The following is a 24,127-nucleotide window of genomic DNA, read 5'->3' as shown; positions in this document are numbered from 1 at the left end:
CGTCTTTATGCTTCTGCGTGTAACTCCACACATTCTAAAGCAACCTTTACTGGAATACGCTCTAGCCATTACATCATAGATCTACGGAGTTCATTAAGAACCAATAGGATTCCATCATTGTTAACTCACAAGACACTACAACTCCCATGAGTGATGTTGTGGGACAGTCAGCTTTGGAATCTTGCCTGCTGTCACAGGCACCTTACATGAGGAAAGAAGAAATAGAGAACTGCCCACTTTAAAAAAAGCAGAAACCAACATAAAACTTCAAAGACTCAGACCTTAAATCTCATTTGGTGTCAGCAAAAGGACTATAAGAAGGGGACGCTGAGTTCCCAAAAACTGTCATCTGCCAAACAGCCAGACAGGCTGTGTGAGAAAGGGAAGCTATGCAAGACTTCTGCCTGTGATAAGGAATAGGGGCCAAGGCCTGCTAGTTTCCCTGCTGGTTGATGGGACATCACACAGGACATCAGGATCACAATCCTTAGAGCCTGGAGTACCATTGCCTGCCTGTTTGCAGAGACTAGTGTGCCCTGTGAGGGATAGGAGAGCAATGGAGGGAACAAGGAACAGTCAGTGGGGAGCCCTACACGAGGATTTCCTGAACAACCTGTGAGGTTGTGCATCAATAGGGCCATTGCTCATGTGCAGCATCTGCTCTTCAACCACTGTATGCTAGGAGTAGGCTGCCTTGTCCTGAGCTTTATTGGAAGCACACTGTGGGAAGCATCAGGCCACATCGCTGTGCCGCGGTGACGCCCTAGAATAGGCTTTACATGTAAAAGTTGGAATACTCACTGGATCCGAAGACAACTCATGTACATTAACAAGACCACATAAATTATATGGCCTTACAATAACACTCCGCACACATCAGCAGATGGAGAAAAAGAACCATTATTATCATGCAGAGAGAGAGGATTAGGAAGAGTTAAATCAGAGCCTATCTTACCATTGAAATCGTCACCCAGGAGCACATACATAGCAGGTGAGGGCAGTAAACAAGGCACATTGGTAAACTGCCCAATATATAACACAGCTTATACAAATTGGTAAATTCATGTAGTGAAACACAATTATTGTAAAAATTAAACATATAGAACTTTAACCATTTTTCCACAAAACAAGCAATTATTGAATGCTTGAAAGGGAAGTGCTGAGAACACTGACAGAGGATTTACGAGATACACTGAACCAGGTTGAAAGTCCTCCTTAACACACACAGAGGTTCATGGAGAAGCAACAAGGAATAATAGACTAGGACCGCACATTCTGCATACAATACTTTCTTCAAACATAACAATGACAATGTCAAAGTCTCTCACATAAGATAAACAAGTGACCAAACTCAGCTTGGAGGCTATTTCAGCCCCATTCCAGCTAACAAGATGAACAAGGCCAGCTGACATGACAGAAGAATCAGAACACGGAAGAATAACATGAGTGAGGACATTATCTGTGATGGAGAAGGTGCAGGAATCCAAACTGGAAGCAGAGCAGATGTTACTGCATATGCTAGAAAGTTAATTATTTTTATCTAAGCAATCAAGAGTCACAGTCGGTTGTGCGTAGGTACAATAGAAAAGAATGACAAAGTGATAGCCCCGGTGAAGGAGAGTGCCACCCGACCGTCCCCTGGACCCATGACTGCGGGACTGCTCAGCGGGTCCTGCGCCGCCATCGGACGCGTCGATCTGAAGTGCGGACCAGACCCGGCAGGCGGAACTGTGCTGTACGGGGTCTGCGGCAGCCGGGGGTGAAACACATGCGGACTCTGGCCTGGGGAGCCGGAATACGGATAACGGCAGGCCGCTCAACGGCGCTGACGACTCCGAGGCCCAGCTGAGTGAGGGGAGCGGTGAGAGGGATTGTGAGTAATGTGAAAGCGGGGGCGGAGAGGCTTTTGTCTACTGCCTAGGTCCCTGGGGAACACGGCGGTGATACACGTGGAAGAGGAGGTTGGAAGACGGCCGTCTGCTGCCCCTGGCGACCCCACGGGGAGGGTCAGCTATTTCCTGAAATAGCGCGGGGACACACACCGACCCTACTACCTACACAAGGCTGTGCCTAGACAGTAGTGGGTGCCCCTGAGGGATCACTGTGGATGTGAATGGCATACTGACGCCCCGCAAGGCACGTGCAGCGTGGGCCAAAAGACTGCATGGACTGTCAGAATCCAAGAGGAGAGTGCACCATCTATACCTGCCCTGAAGCGCACCACTTCCCTGGCGGCACTGGGTAGAGTGTGCTACCCCCAACAACATCTGGGAACGGCAACCAGCACCTCCTTGACGTAGCGCCATGTTGGAAACTGCCTGCCTGTCGTGAGGATCTCCATAATCACACCTCGCTGCCCCTGAAGAACAATTCTATACAGCTAGCTGACGAGGGGCACACAGCGCGACCCTAAGCTTGGACCGCTATTGTACATCTTATCCCTGGCAATAGGCAAGATATTGTCCCACTACTTTCAGTGACAGGATAGACCCACTAGCTGCACTGCAGAAACAGGCGGACACAGTACCACTACATCAGAGCAGGCTGGAGCAGCGGCGAGGGGTGACTCTACGAAGCGACATGGGACGCAAGCCAGCCAAGCCGGCGGATGCTCCACTAGGGACCAACACGCATCCACGGACTCGGACGACCCGCTGGGTTCAATGGGCGGTGATGTGATCCCGCCCACAGGGATGGACCCGCGAGATGCTAAGCTTGACCTTACTGTGTAGGAAATTAGAGCCTCTTGCGATGTGTTGGAATCGCGCATGGATGCTATGTCGACGGGACTGAGTCTTCTGAAGGCCGACCACAACAAACTAGCGGAAAAAGTAACGACCCATAAACTGGCATTGGATGACTTGATTCCGCAACACACTGAACACGCGCTTAGAGGAATTAACACGCCAGGTCAAGGGACTGCAGGAAAGAGCAGATGATGCGGAAGGGAGGTCCCGGCGCAACAATGTGTGAATAGAGGGCATCCTGGAACGCAGCGCGGGGTCCAACCCTACGCAATTTGTGGAGGACTGGCTTCGAAATGTGGTTCCCCCTGAGGCTCTCACACCTCTATATAGTGTGGAGCGTGCTCACCGTGTGCCGCCGAGGCCGCCCCGCCGGAAGCGCCTCCCCGCCCCTTGATTGCACGCCTTCTCAACTATAAGGACCGAGACGCGATTCTTAAAGCTGCTAGGGAAAAGGCTCCAGTGATCTACGACAACAGACCGGTGTCGCTCTACCCGGATTTCACCCCCACAGTCCAACGAGCCAGGGCAACGTTTATGGGAGTTAAACACCGCCAAATACGCCCTACTGTTCCCAGCAAGGCTGAAGATTATGTATGACCAGAAAATGTATTTCTTTGATTCCTCGGAAGAGGCGGCCGACTGGGTGGAGATTACCTTCACGCCTGCCTCGACACAAGATCCACTGGCTTCCCCATGATCGGGCCGATCTGTCGTGGAGGTAGGATCTGGAGAACCTCGACGAGACCTCCCACCCAAGGGCAATGCATCACCACATGCACCGGCGCCGGAGCAACAGGCGTCTGAGCAAGAGAGTGCGATCTTCACGGCGGCGGCCCTGGCGGCACACGAAGCGGGAGGCCGTACTCATGAGACTCAAGTATCAAGCGATCGAACTGCATCTTCTACATCAGATGCTAGCCAAGCACTGTTTCCGACCATTACTGCCCAGATGGCGAATGACTTTTAATCACTGATGGGGGACGAACCTAGGTGGTAACGTATAACCTGGAATGAATCGATAATGATCACTATGGGGGCACTTTGGCTACTAGAAAGTTTCTGTATATTGGGCACCTTTGCTGATTAGTTTTAGCAATGTACTTAATTGTATAGATGCAGGCACTTGAGTACCCCATGTGCGATAGCAGATTTGTGCTTAGTTTGATTGACCCCAGTTGGGTTGCTAATTTCAGATTCGTCCCTTCTAGTCGTGAGGAGGGAACCTGGTATTGGGTAGTTTATATGGTACATATCGCCTTGTCTAATAGTGTAAATTCTTTGGATGGCTTGAATGTATGCAGAGTGTGGATCCGAGTGCATTGCTGTGATGTCGACGCATAACGCTTATATATTGTGCACATGGAATGTGCGCGGCCTGGGATCAGTACACAAGCGCCACAGAGTACTAGCAAAGCTGAATAGGCGTAGGGCTTCTATCGTGTATCTGCAAGAGACCCATCTTAGCGCAGCCGAAGCGACTAAACTTCATAAGAAATGGAAGGGCCAGTTATTTGCTACCACGTACTCTGCATTTTCTAGGGGCGCTGCGATCTGGTTGAGGAGGAATGTCCCCTTTAAGCTGCTGGAACAGTGTATAGATCAAATCTATGTACTACTACGGGGGCTGCTAGATGGTCAGTCAGTGGTGTTGGGATGTATTTATTTCTTTTTTAAATCTGTTTAATGATTTTATACATACATTACAAAAGTAATAGAAATTACCAAGATAAACATATGTTGAGACCATTGCAATCTGAATCTCATCTCAATAATATATATATGCAACACATTTGTTTTGCGTAGTTAGTATAAGAAGTCTGCCAACTACAGTAACGTGAACAAAGTCTTTGTAAAACGTCTATTAGGTTATATTTCTGCCTCACCCTCCAGTGACCTAATGTAGTCCGTAAAATAATTCCAGTAATCTTTTGGTCTAGAAATCATCGGCAATGACTCCTCATAAGTCAGAAATTTATCTCTACAGCTTGCCATGTCTCGCAGCCAGCGAGTTATTGAGGGAGCATTTTTACTGTTCCAACATTGTGCAATTTGTCTCTTTGCCAGCAATAATGATACAGCACAAAATGTACGTTTGATAGACTTTACTTGCGGTATGATACCTAGTAAGCAGGTACGGATCTCACATTCCAATGTCACACTCACCATGATCGATAGTGTAGCAACACGTATACAACGTTTACAACGCGAGCGTTACAACGAAGTACCATTACCACGCGGTTATAACAACGAAAGTTGTTACAACGAATTGCGCGGGGTGGCGCTCAAGGATAATAAATCATTTAATTTACTATCCCAACACCTTCCCTACTATCCACGGGGACTGGTGTTGGAATAGTAAATTATATTTTTTTAATTTGCGCCCCCCCCCCCAACGCAAGTCGTTGTAACGACTTGCGTTGTTACAACCGCGTTGTAATGGTACGCATTGTAAAAGTGTGCATGGTAGTGACATACATCCAGCAACACTCGCCCTCTTAAAATCGTGAATTTTCAGGCAGTACCAGGCTAAATGTGGAAAATTTGCATCCTCCCCACCACATTGTTTGCATCTATCTTCATCTTGCAATCCATATTGGTACATTTTGGCAGGTGTATAGTATGCCTGGTGGAGGAACTTATAGTGTATGCGTAGATTTCCGCTAGGAGAAAGAATCTGTACCAGGGCACAAGTCTGTCGCCATTCGTGCTCTGACATCGGATCAGTTAGTGCCATGTCCCATCTTGCTTTAGCCTTATCTGTGGTATGTGGCATTTCTGCTTGCGCTGTAGTGTACATTCTCGATACTAAGTGTGATAAGTCTTGGGTCTTGATTATTAGTTTTAGCCTATTTAGACTTTCCGGCTCGTTGGGGAATGTGGGGTGCAGTTCCTTCAGTGCTCGTCTTAATCTGTAATGAGTAAAGCAGAATAGCTGTGTCTTGTTTCTAATGTATGTTAAATCCTCGATGTCTCTGAATTTGCCATCTTGAAAGAGATCCCCCATCTTTTCTATGCCTACCCGCTTCAGTAATGACATGCCTACACTTTCACTTGTGACCGACAGCTCCTGGTGGTGGTGCAGTGGTATGTCTGGTGCTTATAGTGGGACTTTGTTCGCCAACTGCCCTAATTTTTGCCATGCTTTCACTGTGGTGTCAATCATGTTAATATCTTGTGCATGTAGTGGTTGTCTCGCATGTGTCAGAATTGCCTTAAATGGTATGGGTTGCGCGTCACCTTCCTCTACCGCAGTATGTGTGAGGTATGGTATCTCCTGGTACCGGTAAGCTGCATATTGCGCTTGTGCACATATATAATACAATAGGAAATCCGGTACCCCGAAACCACCTTTGTCACATGGGAGTGTCAGCATCCTAATGTCAATGCGAGCCTGTTTACCCGCCCATATTAGCTGCAAAACCAGTGACTTTATACGCCCAAACACTGCTCCGGGAGGAGGAATAGGTATTATTAAAAAGATAAAGGAATTCAGGTAATATATTCATTTTTACTATCGTAATACGATCCGCCAACGATAATGGTAATTGCGTCCAGCGCTTCACTTTGTCCTCCAGTTTGGAGATCGTGCATCCATAATTGAATCGCATTACTAACTCTGGGTTTCTGTGAAACCAGACTCCCAAGTATCGTATAGGGTCTGTTTGCCACTTTAGGGGGTAGTCAGTGTCGTGTGGTGTAGTCGTGTCTGTCAATGGAATGATCGATGATTTAGACCAGTTTATGGTTAGCCCGGAATGTCCCCCAAATTTGATGTATTCCCTCAGCAATGGGTTTAGATGTTCCGCCGGGTCTCGGCCATACAACAGCATATCATCTGCATATGAAGAGATAAGGAGTGGTCTGGACGGGAACTGCAATACAGATGGTTTGTACTTCTGTCGGATCCGGCAACCCAACGGTTCAAGGGCGAGAGGGAATAACAGGGGCGATAGTGGGCAGCCCTGCCTGGTGCCATGTTCGATGTCAAAAGCGTTCGATACATACCCGTTGATCCTGACTCTGGCACATGGTTTTGAGTATAGTAGGGATACCCATTGGACAAACCGTTTGGGGAACCCCATTCTATGTACAATAGTAAGGAGATAACGCCATTCTATAGAATCGAACGCCTTAGCGGCATCCAGCATCACCGCCACTGCTTTCGTAGTGGGTGTCAGGTAGTGTGAGATGGCAAATAGCGTCCTGGTGTTATGTGACATAGATCATGTCGGGCGAAAGCCCGCCTGATCGGGGAGCACTAAATTCGTCATTAGAGGGTTCAATCTCAACGCTAAGATTTTAGCTAGAATTTTAGAGTCGATGTTGATAAGCGAAAGTGGCCTGTAGGATTCGCACGATTCTGGATCTTTGGAGGGTTTCAAAAGGGCAATTATTACTGCTTCCCTGAGTGTTGAGGGTAGTTCTCCCTGGTCAAACGCGCCTCCGTACATTGCAACCAGACGAGGAGCTAGAATGTCCACGTAGTGTTTGTAGAATTTATTAGTGTACCCGTCTGGGCCTGGTGCTTTACTATTCGGTAAGGTTTTTATCACGTCTGTGACTTCCTCCACCATTATAGGTGAAGCAAGATTTTCCCTCTGTCCGTCCGACAACCATGCGATTGCCACATCATCTAAATAGGCCAAGGTTTTTGTTTCCGATGCTGTGCGCTGTGATCTACATAATTCACTGTAGGTCTCAACAAAGCAGTTCAAAATACCGGTAGCTTGCGTGTGCAGAGTGCCATCATCTGATTTGATTCGCAAGATGGCCGTGTGTCCCTTACCCTTGCATATCTTGGCAACTAGTACTCTCCCCGGTCTGCCACCCTCCCCGAAAGACCTAGCTGTATGTTTCTTGTTTCGATATTTTATCTCATCTTCTACAAATGTTTGATGTTCTGAGTGAGCCCAGCAGTGAGGGGTCATGCGTGTTCACAAAGGCTAACTCCAAGTCCTTCATGCGTTCCTCACATTTATTTATTTGGCGTTGTATGTAAGGGTGGGCGTAAAATCCGTTTCGCAGGCGAATTTGCAGATTTTCCGCGATTTCGCGATCCGCGAATCTCGCGAAATCGCGGTAAAATCTGCGAATCAGCGGGGACGAATTTTCAGCCAAGCAAGGGTTACAGCAGCAGGTGCAAAAGTTGAACCTAATTTCTTTGTAACCTTTTACAAAAGGGTTACAAACAAATTCACTTCAACTTGGACACCTGCTGCTAATTGCTTCCTGGCACCTCTGCCTACTTGCAACTATTCTCTGACCCTGCTCTGACCCTTGAAGCAAGGTCAGAGAATAGTTACAAGTAGGCAACGAGGCACCTGTCCAAGGAATTAAAACTAATCAGGAAGCACTTACAGATATAAAAAACAGGAAGAAGGGAGAGGATGGCAAATACACCCATTTTGAGTTTTCAGGAGGGTTTAAACTAAAAGAGACCTTTACAGCACAATTTTCATATGCATTTTGCTAAAAATAAAAAGCTGTATGTTCTGTAGGGGCAACTCAGGAATCTGGCCCTTCAGAGATCCGGCCTCTCTTTCTTTCTCTCGTTCTCTCTCTTCCTCTCTCTTTCCCTCTCTTTCTCTCTATCTATCTATCTATCTATCTATCTATCTATCTATCTATCTATCTATCTATTTATCTATCTATCTATCTATCTATCTATCTATCTATCTATCTATCTATCTATCTATCTCTCTCTTCCTCTCCCATAAACGACTGCATGGGTAACTTCGCTATGCAAGCGGCTCGCGAAGACGCAAAAATCCCCGCGAACACGCAAAAAACCCTGCGAACACGCAAAAAACCCTGCGAACACGCAAAAAACAAAAATCCGCAAATTCGCACAAATTCGCGAATTTTGCGGATCGCAAATTCGTAAATCCGCAAATTCACGGATCGCAAATTCGCAAAATTCGCCCATGCTTAGTTGTATGTCCCGTAATATGACCACCATGGTGCTCATGCATACCCCCCTTATCGTGGCCTTGAATGCTTCCCACAGGATGCCTGGGTCGTCCATTACCGGTTCATTGATTTGAAAGTATTCCTTGATTGCTTTAAGAATGGTGTCGGCATAGACTGTATCTGTCAGGGCCCCTGAATTGAATCTCCAGTGGAAGGGGAGTGGTGTGTAATATGGTCACTAGAGGACGGGATTATGGTCTGATAGTGTTCTGGGGAGTGTATCTATTTCTGTTAGCCATAGTGCAATGGAATCTGTACCCAGCCAGTAGTCAATGCGCGACCAGCTGTTGTGAATGACATTTATGTGCGTCGCACCCGGTGAATTTGGATATGCGTGTCTCCACAGATCCGTCAGTGTCATATCTTGCAATATATGTATGAGTTTTGCCCTTGCCTGTCTATGCGGCTCGGTCGAGTTAGAGGATCGATCCATCTTATCCACCGATGCTACATTCCAAACTCCTCCCCATATGATCTGTGTATCCTGCAAGGTATGCAAATGTTCCCACAGTCCCTGAAAAAATTTGGGAGTGTCTACATTAGGACCGTAAACATTAACGAGTGTCACTCTCTGGCCGCGTAGTGTGCCCATCACTATGACGTATCTGACATTGGGATCCTGTTTCACTTGTTGTGTTATTAAGTTGGTGCCCTTCCGTATCAGTGTCATTACCCCTCGTGAGTATGTTGAGTAACTGGCTGCATAGGTCGATTCTGCCCAACGTTTGCTATAGACTGATGTGTGGCAGGTGCTATGTGCGTCTCCTGCAAAAACGCTATGTCTATATCCCACTTGTTTAAGTAGGCAAACACCTGTCTGATTTTCTTGGGCTGTGTGAAACCTCTAACGTTCCAAGTGAGGAAATTCATATGAGATTTACTGTCGTTGCATACTACTCGTGTCATCGGAAGGGAATGCATTCATAAATACTCACCGTAGTGTAGGCAAAAACAGACCCACAAGGGCCACTAATGTATGTGTTCATATGTGTTAACATTGTTTTCTGCTGCATCACATGATGTGAGGCAATACATTTCAGTTGACTTGGTCTCTTACCTTTAACATTTCCATGCCCCCTCCGACTCCCACCCACTTCAGCAACCGAATCTCGCCGAAGCCTCTTGCCCTTCTTAAAAACACCCAAAAACAGAACTGGGATGGGGATCACCCTTGTGGAGGACCACTCGGGGCACATCTCGCCATCCAACTGAATGGATGTGGACAGCTCTATATGGCAGCATCAATTGTCATGTGGTGTAGGGATTACCAATGTGCCACCCATAAGTATAATACTCGAGTTTAACAGTCTATGAAACTAGTATAATGAAAGTATGTATTATTACCAGAAGCTGAGAACATTATAATCAACTTAAGATAGATAAGTAACCATGACAGGGGCATAGCTAGAAGCTTTGAACCGGATACTTAAGCAGCGCATTTAGTGGTGCTGCTCTGTGCTGTGTCTTGAAACATACCGGCTAGGGGCTATTACATCAAATATAAAAACGATAGCAACTGTACAGTACATGATGGAGACACCGGTTTCCAATGTATAGTCTGTTGCTTGAGATCACGGGTGCGCCAGAACCACATTCAGAGTTTGTGATGTCAATGAGGTTGCGTCACACCGCTTTCCAGATCATAACTGGCTTGCCATCACCTGGTTTAGTTGGACGTGCTAAGTTCAAACAAGAATGTCTCTCTGCCAGTAAAACAAGGTGTTTTGAATCAGGTGTTTTCCAACCAAAAGGGTATCATGCCTTATTACGCCACCCTCTCAAAAGTAGAAAATCTTACCGCTGTATGAACAATGACACTGTCAAACCGATGCCGTTTGCTCAATCCGAATCTTGTTGTTGTTCCCTACGGGCTGCTTCTTTGTTCTGTTTTGTCACTTTTTTGACAAACTCCTGTGCAGCTTTCGGATTCGTCAGGAGAACAGCCTTGCCATCCCACATTACCCGCAGCCTGGCTGGGTACAACATGGAATAATTTATGTGGAGATCTCGTGGTTTCGCCTTCACTGAGGAGAATTCCTTCCGCGCTTGCTGAACAGCCACGGTGTGATCCGGGTAGAACTCCAGGGTGCTGCCCTGATATGTGATCGTACCTTTTTCGCGTGCTAGACGCAGTAAAGTATCCCGGTCACGGTAGTTCAGTATTCTCGCCACTATATGCCTTGGCGTGGCTCCTATTGGCGGCTTGGGTGCGAGCGAGCGATGCGCTCTCTCCACAATGAATATAGGCGATAATGCTTCTGCTCCAAAAATTTCTTTGCACAGTTGTTCCACATATAACTCCATGCGACCAGTGTTTGTCGTTTCTGGCAGACCCGCGATGCGGACTTTGTTGCGCCTTGAGCGCGCTTCCAATTCCTCAGACTTTGCCTTGATTACGTCCAGTACACGCTCCATGCCATTGCATTTGTTCGTAGTGGTGTGGGACTCATCCTCGACTGCAGAGATGCATGTTTCGGCCGTTTCCAATCTTCAATCTTTCGCCATGTTTTTCCAGTTTGGCTGCCATGCTATCCACGTGGCACGTCAGGTGGTCCAGCTTCCCATTAATGTCTTGTAAATTCGATTGTATGGCTAGCAGTATCTTCTCCATATTGCTGCTTGTTGGTTGTTCTGTAGGGGTGGCAGCTCCCGCCATGTCTTCTGTGTTTTTTAGCGCCTTTTTGTTTTCGAATGTTATCTTCGGTTGCTGCCTGTCGGGGCGGACCATTGCTGCTGTCAGGTCACACACCAGAACAGTGTCCCGAGCTGTGACCCTGGTCGGTCAAGTGCTTGTCGTCGTCCAGGCGTCAGCGCCGTTCTAATAGATTGACCTCAGGTGACCCCACACACGACAAAGTAGTGCTGTGCCTGGCGCGAGTCCAGCTGGCCGCGTGTTCACGCCGTCACGATAGTGCGATCTCGCGTGGACTCGGGGCCTGCCAATTGTCGTGCCGCTCATCGGTTAGTATGCCCAAAAGATGTCTCCCCCGCAATTGCACTGTTTATGCCACTGATCCTCTTCACTGGCGTGGGGTGATACTCTGCCACGTGCACCCTCAGGTCATACCCACTTGGACGTTGATCCCTGGGACCACCGAAGCCCAGCAACGTGCAGCGCGGTGTTGCGGGGAGAGTCGGCAGGTCAGCACCACATCCCCAGATCGGCCGGTTTGACCATGCGCAGCCTATCGCGTTAGTATTGCCCCACAGGATCTCCACCCCACAGCCGATGTTCTGTGGCTCCGTAGTCACGCATCTGCAAACTTCGAAAAAGAAAAGATTCAGCGTTGGGCTGCGGGCAGGGGCCCTTAGAGCATACCTTGCAATGCAGGGATCTACGGTCTTGGCTTTGGTGTCGGTGCGCTATGCCCAGGTGAAGTGGGCGCCGCCATTTTGTCCGGGAGTTACGGAGCGGACCTGGGAGCTTCACCTGTCTTCAGCGGGCATGGATACGCCGCATCGTTAGCCGCCACACTGCCTGGGTCGCTGCAATGGGTGCGGGCCATTAGGGTTTTACAGTTTGCGTGTACCAGTGTACCCGCCACTCAGCCCCTGACAGATCGGTTTATACTCGCTGGTCAGTCACCATCTTGGATGCCCGCCGTTACCTGCAGTCGCAAGACGCTGCAAAAACTGGACCTCGATTTTCCTGTCACAGCACAACCGCCGCACAGGGTTCCTGATATATTCCCATGTCCGGTTCTATGCGGCAATGTTCATTTTGTGGCCATTTAGGTAGGGATATCCCGTTGTGATCGTGGCCGTCCGGCGGACCTGTGATGCTAGTCAGCCATTCCGCCGTGCGCCCCCTTTTGCGCCTCCCCGGTGTTGGGATGTACTTACGACCCTAACGTAGATCAGGCGCGCTTTTTAGAAACCCTTAGTGGAGTTTTGGCGGACTGGTCAGACTACCACTGGCTGTTAGGGGGAGATTACAATGCAGTTTAAGACATCTCCCTAGACCGATCACACCCTCCATTACATGCTGTGGACAGCAGAAAACAGGCGGAAGCACTGGCGAACTGGGCACGGGGCTGGGGATTGTGCGACGCATGGAGGTGCAAGAACGAGGGACACAGAGAATACACTTATTATTAGCCCCCGCATAAATTGCACACTGGAATCGACCGCATTCTCTGCTCTGCTGCGTTGCTAGGCTCTGTCACCGATGTGACGCACATAGGGAAAACACTGTCCGACCATAACCCCGTAGAGTTGACTATACAATGGGGGGAAATTCCGACCCCTATCCTCACGTGGCGACTGCAGCCGGACATGCTTGAAGGTTCTGTTTTTAGCTCAACACTCTCGGAGGCGATCAATTCGACACATATTTTGACCGTAATGTAGGCACAGCCAGTTCTCGCCAACTTGAGTGGGATGCATTCAAGGTGACAATTAGGGGCACAGCTATTGGCACCAAGGTTGGGGCGCGTCGATCGGTACTGGACAAACTGAAGGAAGCGCAGGACAAGATCACGTTGTTAGAGGGGGAGGCGGCAGGCACCAACGACCGCCTTACGCAATTACTGGAAGCCAATATAAGTTATGCAGAGCTTCTGGAAGACCCCTGTGTACTGGACACGGCCAGGCGACATACACAGGCTGACAGATCGGGCCCCATACTTGCACGCATAATCCGTGACGTCCCAGCCTCTATGCTTATAACGACGGTACAGGACTGTAAGGGAAGAATGGCTATTACACAATTAGCAGTTAATACGGCATTCCAGGATTATTATGATCAACTATATGGTCCGCCGCCGCAGATAGTGGTCACTCAGCTAGATGCTTTCTTTGAGGGACTTTTGCTGCCGCAGTTGACACAAGACCCGAAAGACGATTTGGACCGCCCTGTCACGATAGCAGAGATACGCTTTGCCATTAAAGCGCTACCACGCAACAAAGCTCCAGGGACCGATGATCACCCCGCTGAGTTTTATGGTACATACATCGACCTTCTAGCCCCACACCTACTGACGCTATACCAAGAGTCATTAGCGACACATGCGCTCCCGCACTCGACGCTACAGGCGCTCATAGTCTCCCTTTTGAAACCAGGGAGAGAGGCCGTGTATATGCACAATTACAGACCGTTGTCGCTTCTAAACTCCGATTACAAGATCTCAGTAAGTTACTAGCAATGCGCCTGAACAAATATATACCGCAGCTTATACACACGGATCAGTGTGGATTTGTGCCAGGGAGGAGCACGGCGCTCAATCTACGACGCTTGTACCAAATAATGCTAGACACTGAGGTTGCGGGCAGCGAGGAAGGATGCGTCTCACTGGATTTGAAGCAAGCCTTCGACTCCTTGCGGTGGGACTATATGTTCACCGCCCTGGCGCGATTCGGTGTGCCCTTAAGTTATCTGGCGTGGGTGCAACTTTTATACACAGACCCAACGGCACGAGCACATACGGGAAGCTGCATATCTGCCCCATTTCGCAAAGCGTGGGGCAAGCGGCAGGGCTGCCCGTTGTCCCCCTTGCTGTTCATCCTTGCATTGGAGCCCCTATTGGACAGAATCAGACTAGCCGCCTCCCCGAGAGGTATACTACGCAATGGGATCCAACACGTAGTATTGTCATATGCCGATGACATCATTTTGTAAATTAATGACATGTCTGAGGCGCTGGACCCTCTACCGACCATTTTCGATTCCTTTGAACGGATCTCGGGACTTGCTATTAATGCGCTCAAGTCGTATGGATATCACTTCCATGTTGATATTGGAGGAGACCAGTTAGACTTTGCCCCTCACACGTTTCGCATAGCCCTAGATACAGTCAAATATTTAGGAATTAATGTATACCGAAACCAGGAGGATCTTCTAGATGGCAACTTGGGTCGTGCACTGATATCTCTCAGGGTGAAAGTTCAATTCTGGACTACACTACCCCTATCCATAGCCGGAAGGGTAGCTATCACCAAGATGGTAGTCCTACCGCGCTTAATCTATTATTTCACGAACCTCCCTATCCTTGTACCAGTGCCTTTTTCCAACTACTCAACACTCTTCTTATCGAACTTATCTGGAGCACGGGGAGGCGTCGCGTTGGATTAGCTAAGCTACAGCTGTCCACTACCCAAGGTGGCATGGGAGTCCCTGACATGCGTGCTTACAGCTATGTTTGCCAGCTGCAGTGGCTAGCCTACTGGCTGGCGGGGCGTAACTTGCATAAGATTGATATGGCCCCAGCTGATAAAGATAGAGGACTCATACATAGGCTATTGCTCCCCGGGGCTGCTCTTCCTCGCTCTATGCCACACTTACTATGCTTGGCAATCTCCTGCTGGCGAAGTGCCACGAGATATACGGGTAGATCGCCACCTTATGCGCCTGCTTTGCCTCTTCTTGGTCTACCCGCTAGGTCAGGGGTCCTCACTACTCACGAACTACAGCAATGGACTGAGGCCGGAGTTACGACATTGGGAGACTTTTTTACTGATGGGCGACTAATGTCCCATACGGAGTTTGTAGATCTGCACCACACTACTGACGCATTATTTCTATTGCATGCCCATGTTGTGCACTATATACGCGTCACATGGAGGCGCACTGGAATAGAACCTCAGACGAATTCGCTTCTCACATTGCAATACTTAATGGGCACTGGCTGGCACCTGATAAAATGGCTTAAGCATGGTATACGTACCGAACAAGCGATTACCCTACAGTCTTTACGTGCTAAGTGGGAAGGAGACATGAATAGGGGTTTTACTGACAAGGAGTGGGAGCAAGTCTTAAAATATCCTAGACAAGTATTGCGTAACCCCAAATTTAAGTTTATACAGCTAAAGATCCTACACAGGGCGTACCTCACCCCTTGTCGATTACACGCTATGTACCCGGACGCTGCTGATACATGCCCGAGATGCCACGATTCCGATGCGGGTTTATTACATATGCTGTGGACCTGTCCTAAACTGGGGTACTACTGGAATACGGTCCGCACAGTGTTGGCTGAAATTGCCCCACGAAGGCCCTATGACACTCCACACTACTGCTTATTGGGCCTGGGTACTGGGGAACGAAAGAAGACCCCATCCTCTAGATTTGTTAACTTGGCCCTACTCCTCGCTAAGAGAACAGTGACTGCGCGCTGGAAGACCGCCAGACCCCCACATCCGGAGGACTGGCACAATGAGGTGATGAAATGGGGGAAGGCATAGGGAGCTGAGTTGCAGCGGGAGGAAGATAGGGGACTGAGGAAGACGCCAATATCGTCTGATTGGCAGATGTTGTTAGACTTTGAAAATCAAGGTTCCTCCTTATAGAGACCTTTTGCCTCTTATGGTCAGAAGTTAATTTTAGTGCCTCCGACTCTAACACCACATTGCTACACCCTTTGAAGTTGTGCAGGTCGGGGACGACCCAGGCTGCGCACACCAATACAAGTTGGAAGTCAAGCATAACGTCGCTGCAACAGCACATACTACTTTATTAGCACATACATCATGCCGACATATGCGTATTGATGACTAAGTGTGAATGTACCAGGGGGAGGGAAATGGGGGACGTAAAGTTGTTTTTCAAGTTTTAGAACAAGCTGTTATGACAGAACCATTGTGTACCGTTTTTATGAAGTATGCATGTGGATTTTGCCGCAAATGATGGACCTGGCAGCGGTATTTGTATCTCTTGCGGACCTCTGATACAGTATATTGTAATATGCTTGATTTCATTTATTGTTTCTCTAGCACAGCCAATTCTTGGTGCAGCCTCGGTTTGATTACTTGATTTTGTACTATATACTGTGATGAGATGCGGTAACTGGACGATGTGTCTTTGTATAATGTTAATAAAAACAGATTTAAAAAAAAAACAAGCACACAATTCCCTTGATAGCTTAAGAGGAATTTCTCAGTCGCTGTGCGTCCATTGGGGCGTAGGCGCGTAGCCCCACTAAGCCTCGTGGAGGCATGGCGCCAAGCACTGCAGTCAGTATCATTAAGATTGCTTGCTGTTCCTCATGCCCGACACAACAATCTGAGTGTGCCAGGGGGTGGGACTGGGCTGGGCTGCTGCAGCTTGAGTGACAGTCCACACACTCAGCTGCAGCAGTACTAGTGCACGTATGTATTTTTGGCCTTTGTTCAGCCCGCACATGCGCTTATGTCTTCTTCCCCATAGAGAGGGACCCAAGGGGTGCTGTTTCATACAGCACCACAGGGCCGCAGCCCCCGGGGTTGAAAGGGCTGATGGTAACTGTGCCCCCTACCCAATCCGGTTGGTCCACCGCGCAGCAATCTAATATTGAGTGCCGCGCGTGGCCGCTCTTTCTATGGTCAATCACTGTGTGACTTCATGTGAAGCCAAGCCATGCAGTGATTGGCCATTTCGGGACGCATGCACGCTGTCTGTCTGGCTGCTCTCTGACAGTCTGCTGGTGCCTGCTGATCATCGACTCGTGACGGTGGACTTGGAGGACACTGTCACTCACGTGTGTCGTCAACATAGTCACTCACCACTAGTCAGTGTAGACCAGGACTACTAGAGAGAGAATAGAGATCCTGCGCTGCGATTGCCAACATTTTTTAAAGTAAGAGTCTACTCTAGTCTAACTCTTCTCTCGAACGTGTTAGTTAGTAGTGGCTCGGTCGCAGTATGTGACAGATCGAGTGAGTGTTGTGATGTTTTCTAATTTATAGTTGTTGATGCATGCTGCACAGTAGTTATTTTTTTCATCATCTTTGATGGCCTGAGGGATCGATTGTGTATTTAATGGACGCACCACGCCTGGTTTTTGCCCTCACACCTCCTTCAGAGCTCTGGTCCCCCGACGCCCCATCTTAACAGAGTCCTGTGGTGGTGCCCTCCACGTGACTTCATGTCCCTGAGAGAGCGCAAACTGAGAAAAATGTATAAGTGCGCCAAACCTACAAGTTAGATGCACGTATTTAGTTAAAGCATTTAGAAGTGTCGAAAATATATAGAAATGCATATACTCATGAATGTTTAATCAATATAGAACACATATTGTAGAGTGTGAAACTAATGTAGTAGTGTTTAGAAATGTTAAAGTGATATTAGATTCCATGTTATGCAGCTGCTGCAGAAGAAAATGTGATGCTGCTAAACGTAGAAATGTGCAGGCCTCATGGCAATGTATGAAGAACGAAAAACATGCCTTTACTTCTTGCATGAGATGGATTTGATATTACTCAGAATAATTGATCATATGTTAAAGTTATGTTTTATAGAAGTGTTTCATATAATCGGAGTGTAATAGGTTAGAAATTGTTTTAGTTTAAGAAATAAAGGTTCACAGAGTGCAGGCCTCTTGCAAAGTAATTTAGTAGGCCTGGAAAGATAAAGTTGCTTCTTTGATCTGCACGTGTTAGTTAAAATCGAGTCTCGTTAAGCATAAATTGTCAACCATGTTCGAAGTTTTATGACTTGAATAGATAGCTGGAGGTTGGAATTTGGGGCCCAATCCATGGGTGTCTCTTTGCAGGTGCGAGGGGGTTTCAATCAAGAGCGTGATGAATGGAGCTCTGTCCGGGGAGACAGGCACAGGCCTGGAGGAGGATCCAGGAATTTCCTGGGGGGTACCGGAGAGCCGAGAAGAAGCCTGGGAAGCAAGGTCAACGCTAACAAGAGGCCCAGAGGAGTATCAGTATGGAAAAAGCCAGAATCGAAACCACGTGAGAGGTGTACGTGAGGGGCGTCTCTGAGGGGAGTTTCAACTGTAATTATGATTTTGTATTAGGGACAGCACCCCTGGGTGGAGTTAGAGCAGATGGCCTGAGGACCCTTAGGGAGCGGATGGGTAGGCAGAGAGGGCATGACTGAAATGCACAGATTTTCACCAAAAACTAAGAAGAGTGAGTGAACTTCTTTGGAAGTCACCACGGCTGACACCTTTTTAGCTTCAGATTCTGTTAAGTAGGGATGTCACTTAGTCTAGTGTAGGGACAGTCTAACCTGATTCTTTTCTCTCTTTTTGTAAATGACGCTTAAGTTACATCTTGTGTCAATTCTTGCTAACCTGTTAATCTTCAAATTGGCTTTAGTGGTATTTTTCTGTCGACTAAGGTCGTTCAGAGAATTCATGTTTGTGTTGGTGCCAGTATACCTTTTGAACCTTATATTGAGATGCTTGTATGTTCAATTATCTTTGGCTTTATAATAAAACTTTAAAACTGATTTGTGGTAAGTGGTTCTTCAGAGTTGTGCCAATTATTGGTTTGCTTAACCTGGTAGTGGATTGCTTTTTACTCTATGACAGGCAACAAAGATTCAGTCGACCTAAGTGGGGATTTAGATCTAGAGTAATCAAATGCGAGATCGAAAATCCCGCCTTCCCAGTTGGTAGCAATATAGGATGGTTGCCTTCTAGAGGAAGGTGATCTAGACTAGGTTAAGATTACCCCGAGGCCCCTAGAGATCGAGAGATGACCAGAGGAAGAATCACCTGCCGAAGAAGATGTTGAAGGTGCGGGAGAGAAAAGCAGCAGAGTCGGTCGAGAGTGAGTATAAAGGGTCATGCGTTGTCAGAATGCGGTGTTTTGTGTTGTATTTTTGTTGTAATGTCATGCGGAGTTGAATGCCTGTAGTGTGATTGAGGCAGGGTTGTGAGCGCGCGCAACCTGGTGAAAATCTTAAGTTCAGAGGAGAGCTTAAGTGGTTGGGGTGTATCGGACATCCAGAGTAATTGTCGACCATTGTGAAGGGGGTCATGAGGTACCATTGATCGCCCGCAGGACCGTGATAGGGGGAATGCAAGAGTGAGTGTATGAGTAACGGACGCTGGTCGGAAGTTACTGTGTGTAAGTAACCTATCAGTTAAGGCGATTGTCTGGACGTTTACGGAAAGACATTTCGTCAGTTGAGGTGACAATTACAGTTAGACTGTGGGCGTACATTCAAGAAAAGTGATCGCTTGGTCGGAAGTAATCATTTTTCAGAGTATGAATGGGACGCATGCATGACCGGTACACAAGCTGAGAAAGGAGGGGAACTGCTGCAAAAGGGGACGAGTGACGTCAGAGAGAGCCGCGCTGTGATAGGTCGGTTGGTGTGAAGCCGCGCTGTGATAGGTCGGTTGACACAGACCGCGCTGTGATAGGCCAGTTAGCAAGAACCGCGCTAGGATTGGTGGATTGTCATCAGGAAGTAAACAAGCGCAGGGAATTGAGAAAAGTAGATTTCGAACATGAAGTGTTTTAAATGTTTGAGAGCGATCTTTAAGAGAGACAGAAGGAACTCTTATTATGGGGAAGAAGCCCCGCCAGAGGGTACCTCAGCTCATTACATGGCTACGAATGTTGGGTTGCATACTATACTGTGGATTTCTAATTGGAGTAAGATTACAGAGGGGAACGAGGAACTGACTTTTCCGAAATACGGAACGTTTAGATTAGAAGTATTGCACCAGTTAAAAGCAGTTATGACCTCAATGAGACCTCTGCCAAGACCAACACAGTTTGAAGCCCTTAATGCGTGGATTAGGGCGGCGCACGACAGGAACCAGAACAGGCGTCAAGAAAGAGTGAGACGATCGGTAAGAGCAGTTCAGGATGCCAAATGGGATGACGAAGCTATAAAGTGGAGAGTGCAGACTATTGAAGTAGATAAACTGTATCCAGTGATAGAAGTTGCAGGAGACAAGAGACCACCAGAAGAGGATGATGAGAGCGAGACAGAGGATAGTCTGATAAATAGGTTGTTGACAGACAGACCGCCTCCGTACAATAGAGGGATGGAAGGTGTCGAGCTCCAAACGAGGGATGGGGCTGGCATAGGAGAGTATAAACCACTTCCTGTAATGGAAAGGGAACCCACCAAAGGTGAGGAAATACCTCAGCCTAGTCCAGTACAGAGAGTAGTCGGAAGGTTCGTGGTACAAAAGGTGCCAGAAATGGAGCGTGCCAAGTACTATCAATTGCCAGACGCTCCCCAGGTACCTGTTACTATAGGTCCTATAGTATCGATTTATGACCCATAGAAAGCACAAGAGGAGGAACAGGTACGGCTAGACAGGGAGAGAACAGAAATGGAAAACAGGAACAATATGATAAATTCTCGAAGGCAGTTGCCAGGACCAAGGGATTGGAGCACCCCATTAAATCAAGCAGGGGATCCCATAATAGATCAAGGGGGTCCGAGAGGACCGATGGACCTGAGGGGACCACGACCGAAGTCCTTTAAGGAATTGAGGGCTGACTTGAGAGAGTGGGATGCTAACTCGGGAACCCAGAGTAATGGGTCAGGAGTAGAAGCAGAGTGGGGAAGTCGAGGCGATGGAATCTTGTCTCACTGCGGGGCTAGCGAAAGCGGTCAGGAGTGCGAAGGCAAAAGTCAGGAGAGTAGAGGAACTATGCGTCGGCTCCATAGAGAGAATAGGAAGGAGCAGGAAGATAGAAGTACAGAGTGTGGAAGGGCGTCTCGTCTCATTCACAGTGAGGGAGACCGAAGGACGCAAGAGTACAGGGACAGCTTCAAGTGCACTCACCATGCACCTGGCGATAGTAGACAACATTGGGATCACGGGAACTTGGGGAGTTGCGAAGGGTCCTATCATGTGTTGAGTGACACTAGACAGCAAGGGAATTGCGAAAGCATGGGGAACAATGAAGGATCCTATCAGGTGTCTAGAGAAATCAGGCAGAATAGACAGAATGAGACTGTGGGAAATAGAGCATTGTTTCACCACACGCCAAGGGAAGATGGAACTGCATGGGACCTAGAAAGATGGGAACATGGGAGGACTCCCCATAACTCGCCTGAACCTAGGCGTAGGGCTCGGAGCTGGGATGGGAGAGATGTCAATGGACCCTCTAAGAATGACACACTGAGGGCTGAGATAAAGGCAAAAAGGCTTGATGTAACAAGTTTAAAATCGGATCTAGATGAAATAATAGATGGTACGTTGCCTTTGGAGAGGATTGACATGTACGAACAAGATGAGGTACTGTTTATAGCAAAGGATATTACTCGGAAGGCGAGAGCAGTACACGAGAAATTATCTGAATTGGCAGACAAGTACATGGTAGACCTGTCAAGGACAAAGGCACTACAGGGTAACCATAGGTTGCATTACTCAGATCAGGATCTTGATGAGAGAAGGACAATCGGATTAAAAACACACATAAGGGAATTGATCACAGGAATCAGAACATGGAGAGATTTGGATAAATGGGAGGAAAGGTGATCCAAGAAAGGGACTGTTAGGCGGAGCACAATTGTGATGTCCCCAGAGGGAGGGCTACAGAGGATGGAAGCATACCCTTTGCGAGAAATTGCGAATGGGAGCTATGTGCATGTGCCCTGGAGTAGGGGGGACTTAGCGGCATTTACCAATTCCTTTCCTAAGCTGAGGGAGAATCCCGTGGAGTGGTATAAGCAGGTAGAGAGGTTTGAGAAAATCTCTAAAGTACTGTGGGTTGACTTGAACACCTTGTTTGACATTGTAGTCCCAGGAGACTTGTGGACGGCATGCAAGGTTAGTGTCGAATGGCCCACGTCTGAACCGGGGAGGGATGCTCAGACTAATGGACCTTCAGAAAGAGTCATGGAAAAATATGAAAGGGTAATGACTTGGCTGAAAGATAAGGTGCCACTGCAGGATATAGATTGGGTCAAAATAGATCGGACTAGGCAAGAACCCAAGGAGACAGTCCATGAATATTATGAGAGGCTACTGAAAGCGTTCAAACAATACAGTGGATTAGATGTAATGGATCCTAAAGATATAGGAAAGTTTGTGTCAAAATTCGTTTTAGGCTTGAGACCTGATATTTGTTTGATGATTCAACAACATTTAATTTGTTGGCAGAATAAACCATTAGATGAGATTTTGAGATATGCGAGATACTGTAGTGATGAAATAGATTCCAAAGCAAAGAAACTTAAGGAGAAGTTGATGATGGTACAGATGCAATCAGCTGGAAAGGGTGGACAGCAGCAACAGGGAACAGGGACCATGGGAAGGAGACAAAATAATCAGAACAGGGACAGCGAGGAGAATCCGAGACCTAGAGTAGACCTGGCTACCTTGAAAAAGACAACAAAGTGTCACCAGTGTCACCAGGTGGGAAATTGGAAACGCGAGTGTCCCTATAACCCTGAAAATGGAGAACTAGAAATTGAGGATGAGGAAGTTCAGAGCAGTCCGGTAAAGGGGACAATGATACCCAAGGGTAAAGTGGTCAAAGGGGGGACCCCGGCTCCTCGTGCCCAGTTCTCTCAACCACCCAGAATTGCGACAGGAGGAAAGACTTATAGACAGATGCCTCTTTTTGTAGGAGGAGAAGAGTGTTACTATGTTGATCCTCTAACCGGACAACGAGTGAGTAGAGAGGAAGACTGCACCCTCGGGGCTGTTCTAGAGGTGGACCAAAGGGGACCATACATAGAGGCAGAAGTAGCAGGGTGTCCTACAACCTTCTTGGTGGACACGGGGGCCACTCGATCCACTCTGAGATCAACAGTGGTTCCAGGTCTGCCAATGTCGGGAGAAACAATACAGGTGGTAGGAGTCGCAAATAATAGAATGACTCACCCTCTGACAGAACCAGTATTAGTGAAAATAGGGAAATACAGCGATGAGCATCAGTTTGTGGTCTGTGACTCTAGCCCTGTGTGTCTGTTGGGAAGAGACTTATTGTGCAAACTAAATTGTACGATATACTGCACACCTCAGGGAGTGGAAGTACAGACTAATGATGACGATGCCGACTTTAAAGTTGCAAACTCAAAGGTATGCGTAGAGCTGTATCCTACCTTGACGGTGGAAGAGCTCCTTTGGGACTTGAGAGATACGGTGTCATCTGAAGTATGGGATTTCACTGGGGAGGAGATAGGACTGATCAAAGGAGTGGAGCAAGTGAAAATCATGGTAAAACCAAATGTCGAATATCCAAGAACGCCACAATACAAATTGACTCCAGAGACGATTGCCGGAATAAAACCTGTGATCGACTCCATGATTAAGCAGGGAATACTGAAGGAAATCGTGGGAAGTCCATGTAACTCCCCGATTATGGGTTTACAAAACCTAGTGGGAAATTCAGAATAGTGCAGGATCTCCGGAAGATTAATAATATAGTTGTTTCATGTTGTCCAGTGGTACCGAATCCATCAGTGATATTGTTTCAGATACCATTCCAAGCCGAGTGGTTCACAGTGATAGACCTTTGCCAGGCCTTCTTTTCAATCCCATTAGATGAGGAGAGCCAATTTCTTTTCGCTTTTAAGCTGGAAAATTGCGTATTCACATGGTGTAGTATCCCACAGGGGTATACAGAAAGCCCATCGATTTTTAACCAGCTGCTGAAGAAAAATCTTGAGAGTCTAGTACTGTCGCAGAACTCGGTTCTGGTCCAGTACATAGACAACCTACTTGTCGCGCCAGAAACAGAGGAAGCTTGTAAGGTAGACACCATCACCTTGCTGAACC

The sequence above is a fragment of the Lissotriton vulgaris genome, chromosome 9 (genome assembly GCF_964263255.1).
Source record: "Lissotriton vulgaris chromosome 9, aLisVul1.2, whole genome shotgun sequence".
NCBI lineage: Eukaryota > Metazoa > Chordata > Amphibia > Caudata > Salamandridae > Lissotriton > Lissotriton vulgaris.
Note: the sequence above shows the minus strand (reverse complement) of the source record.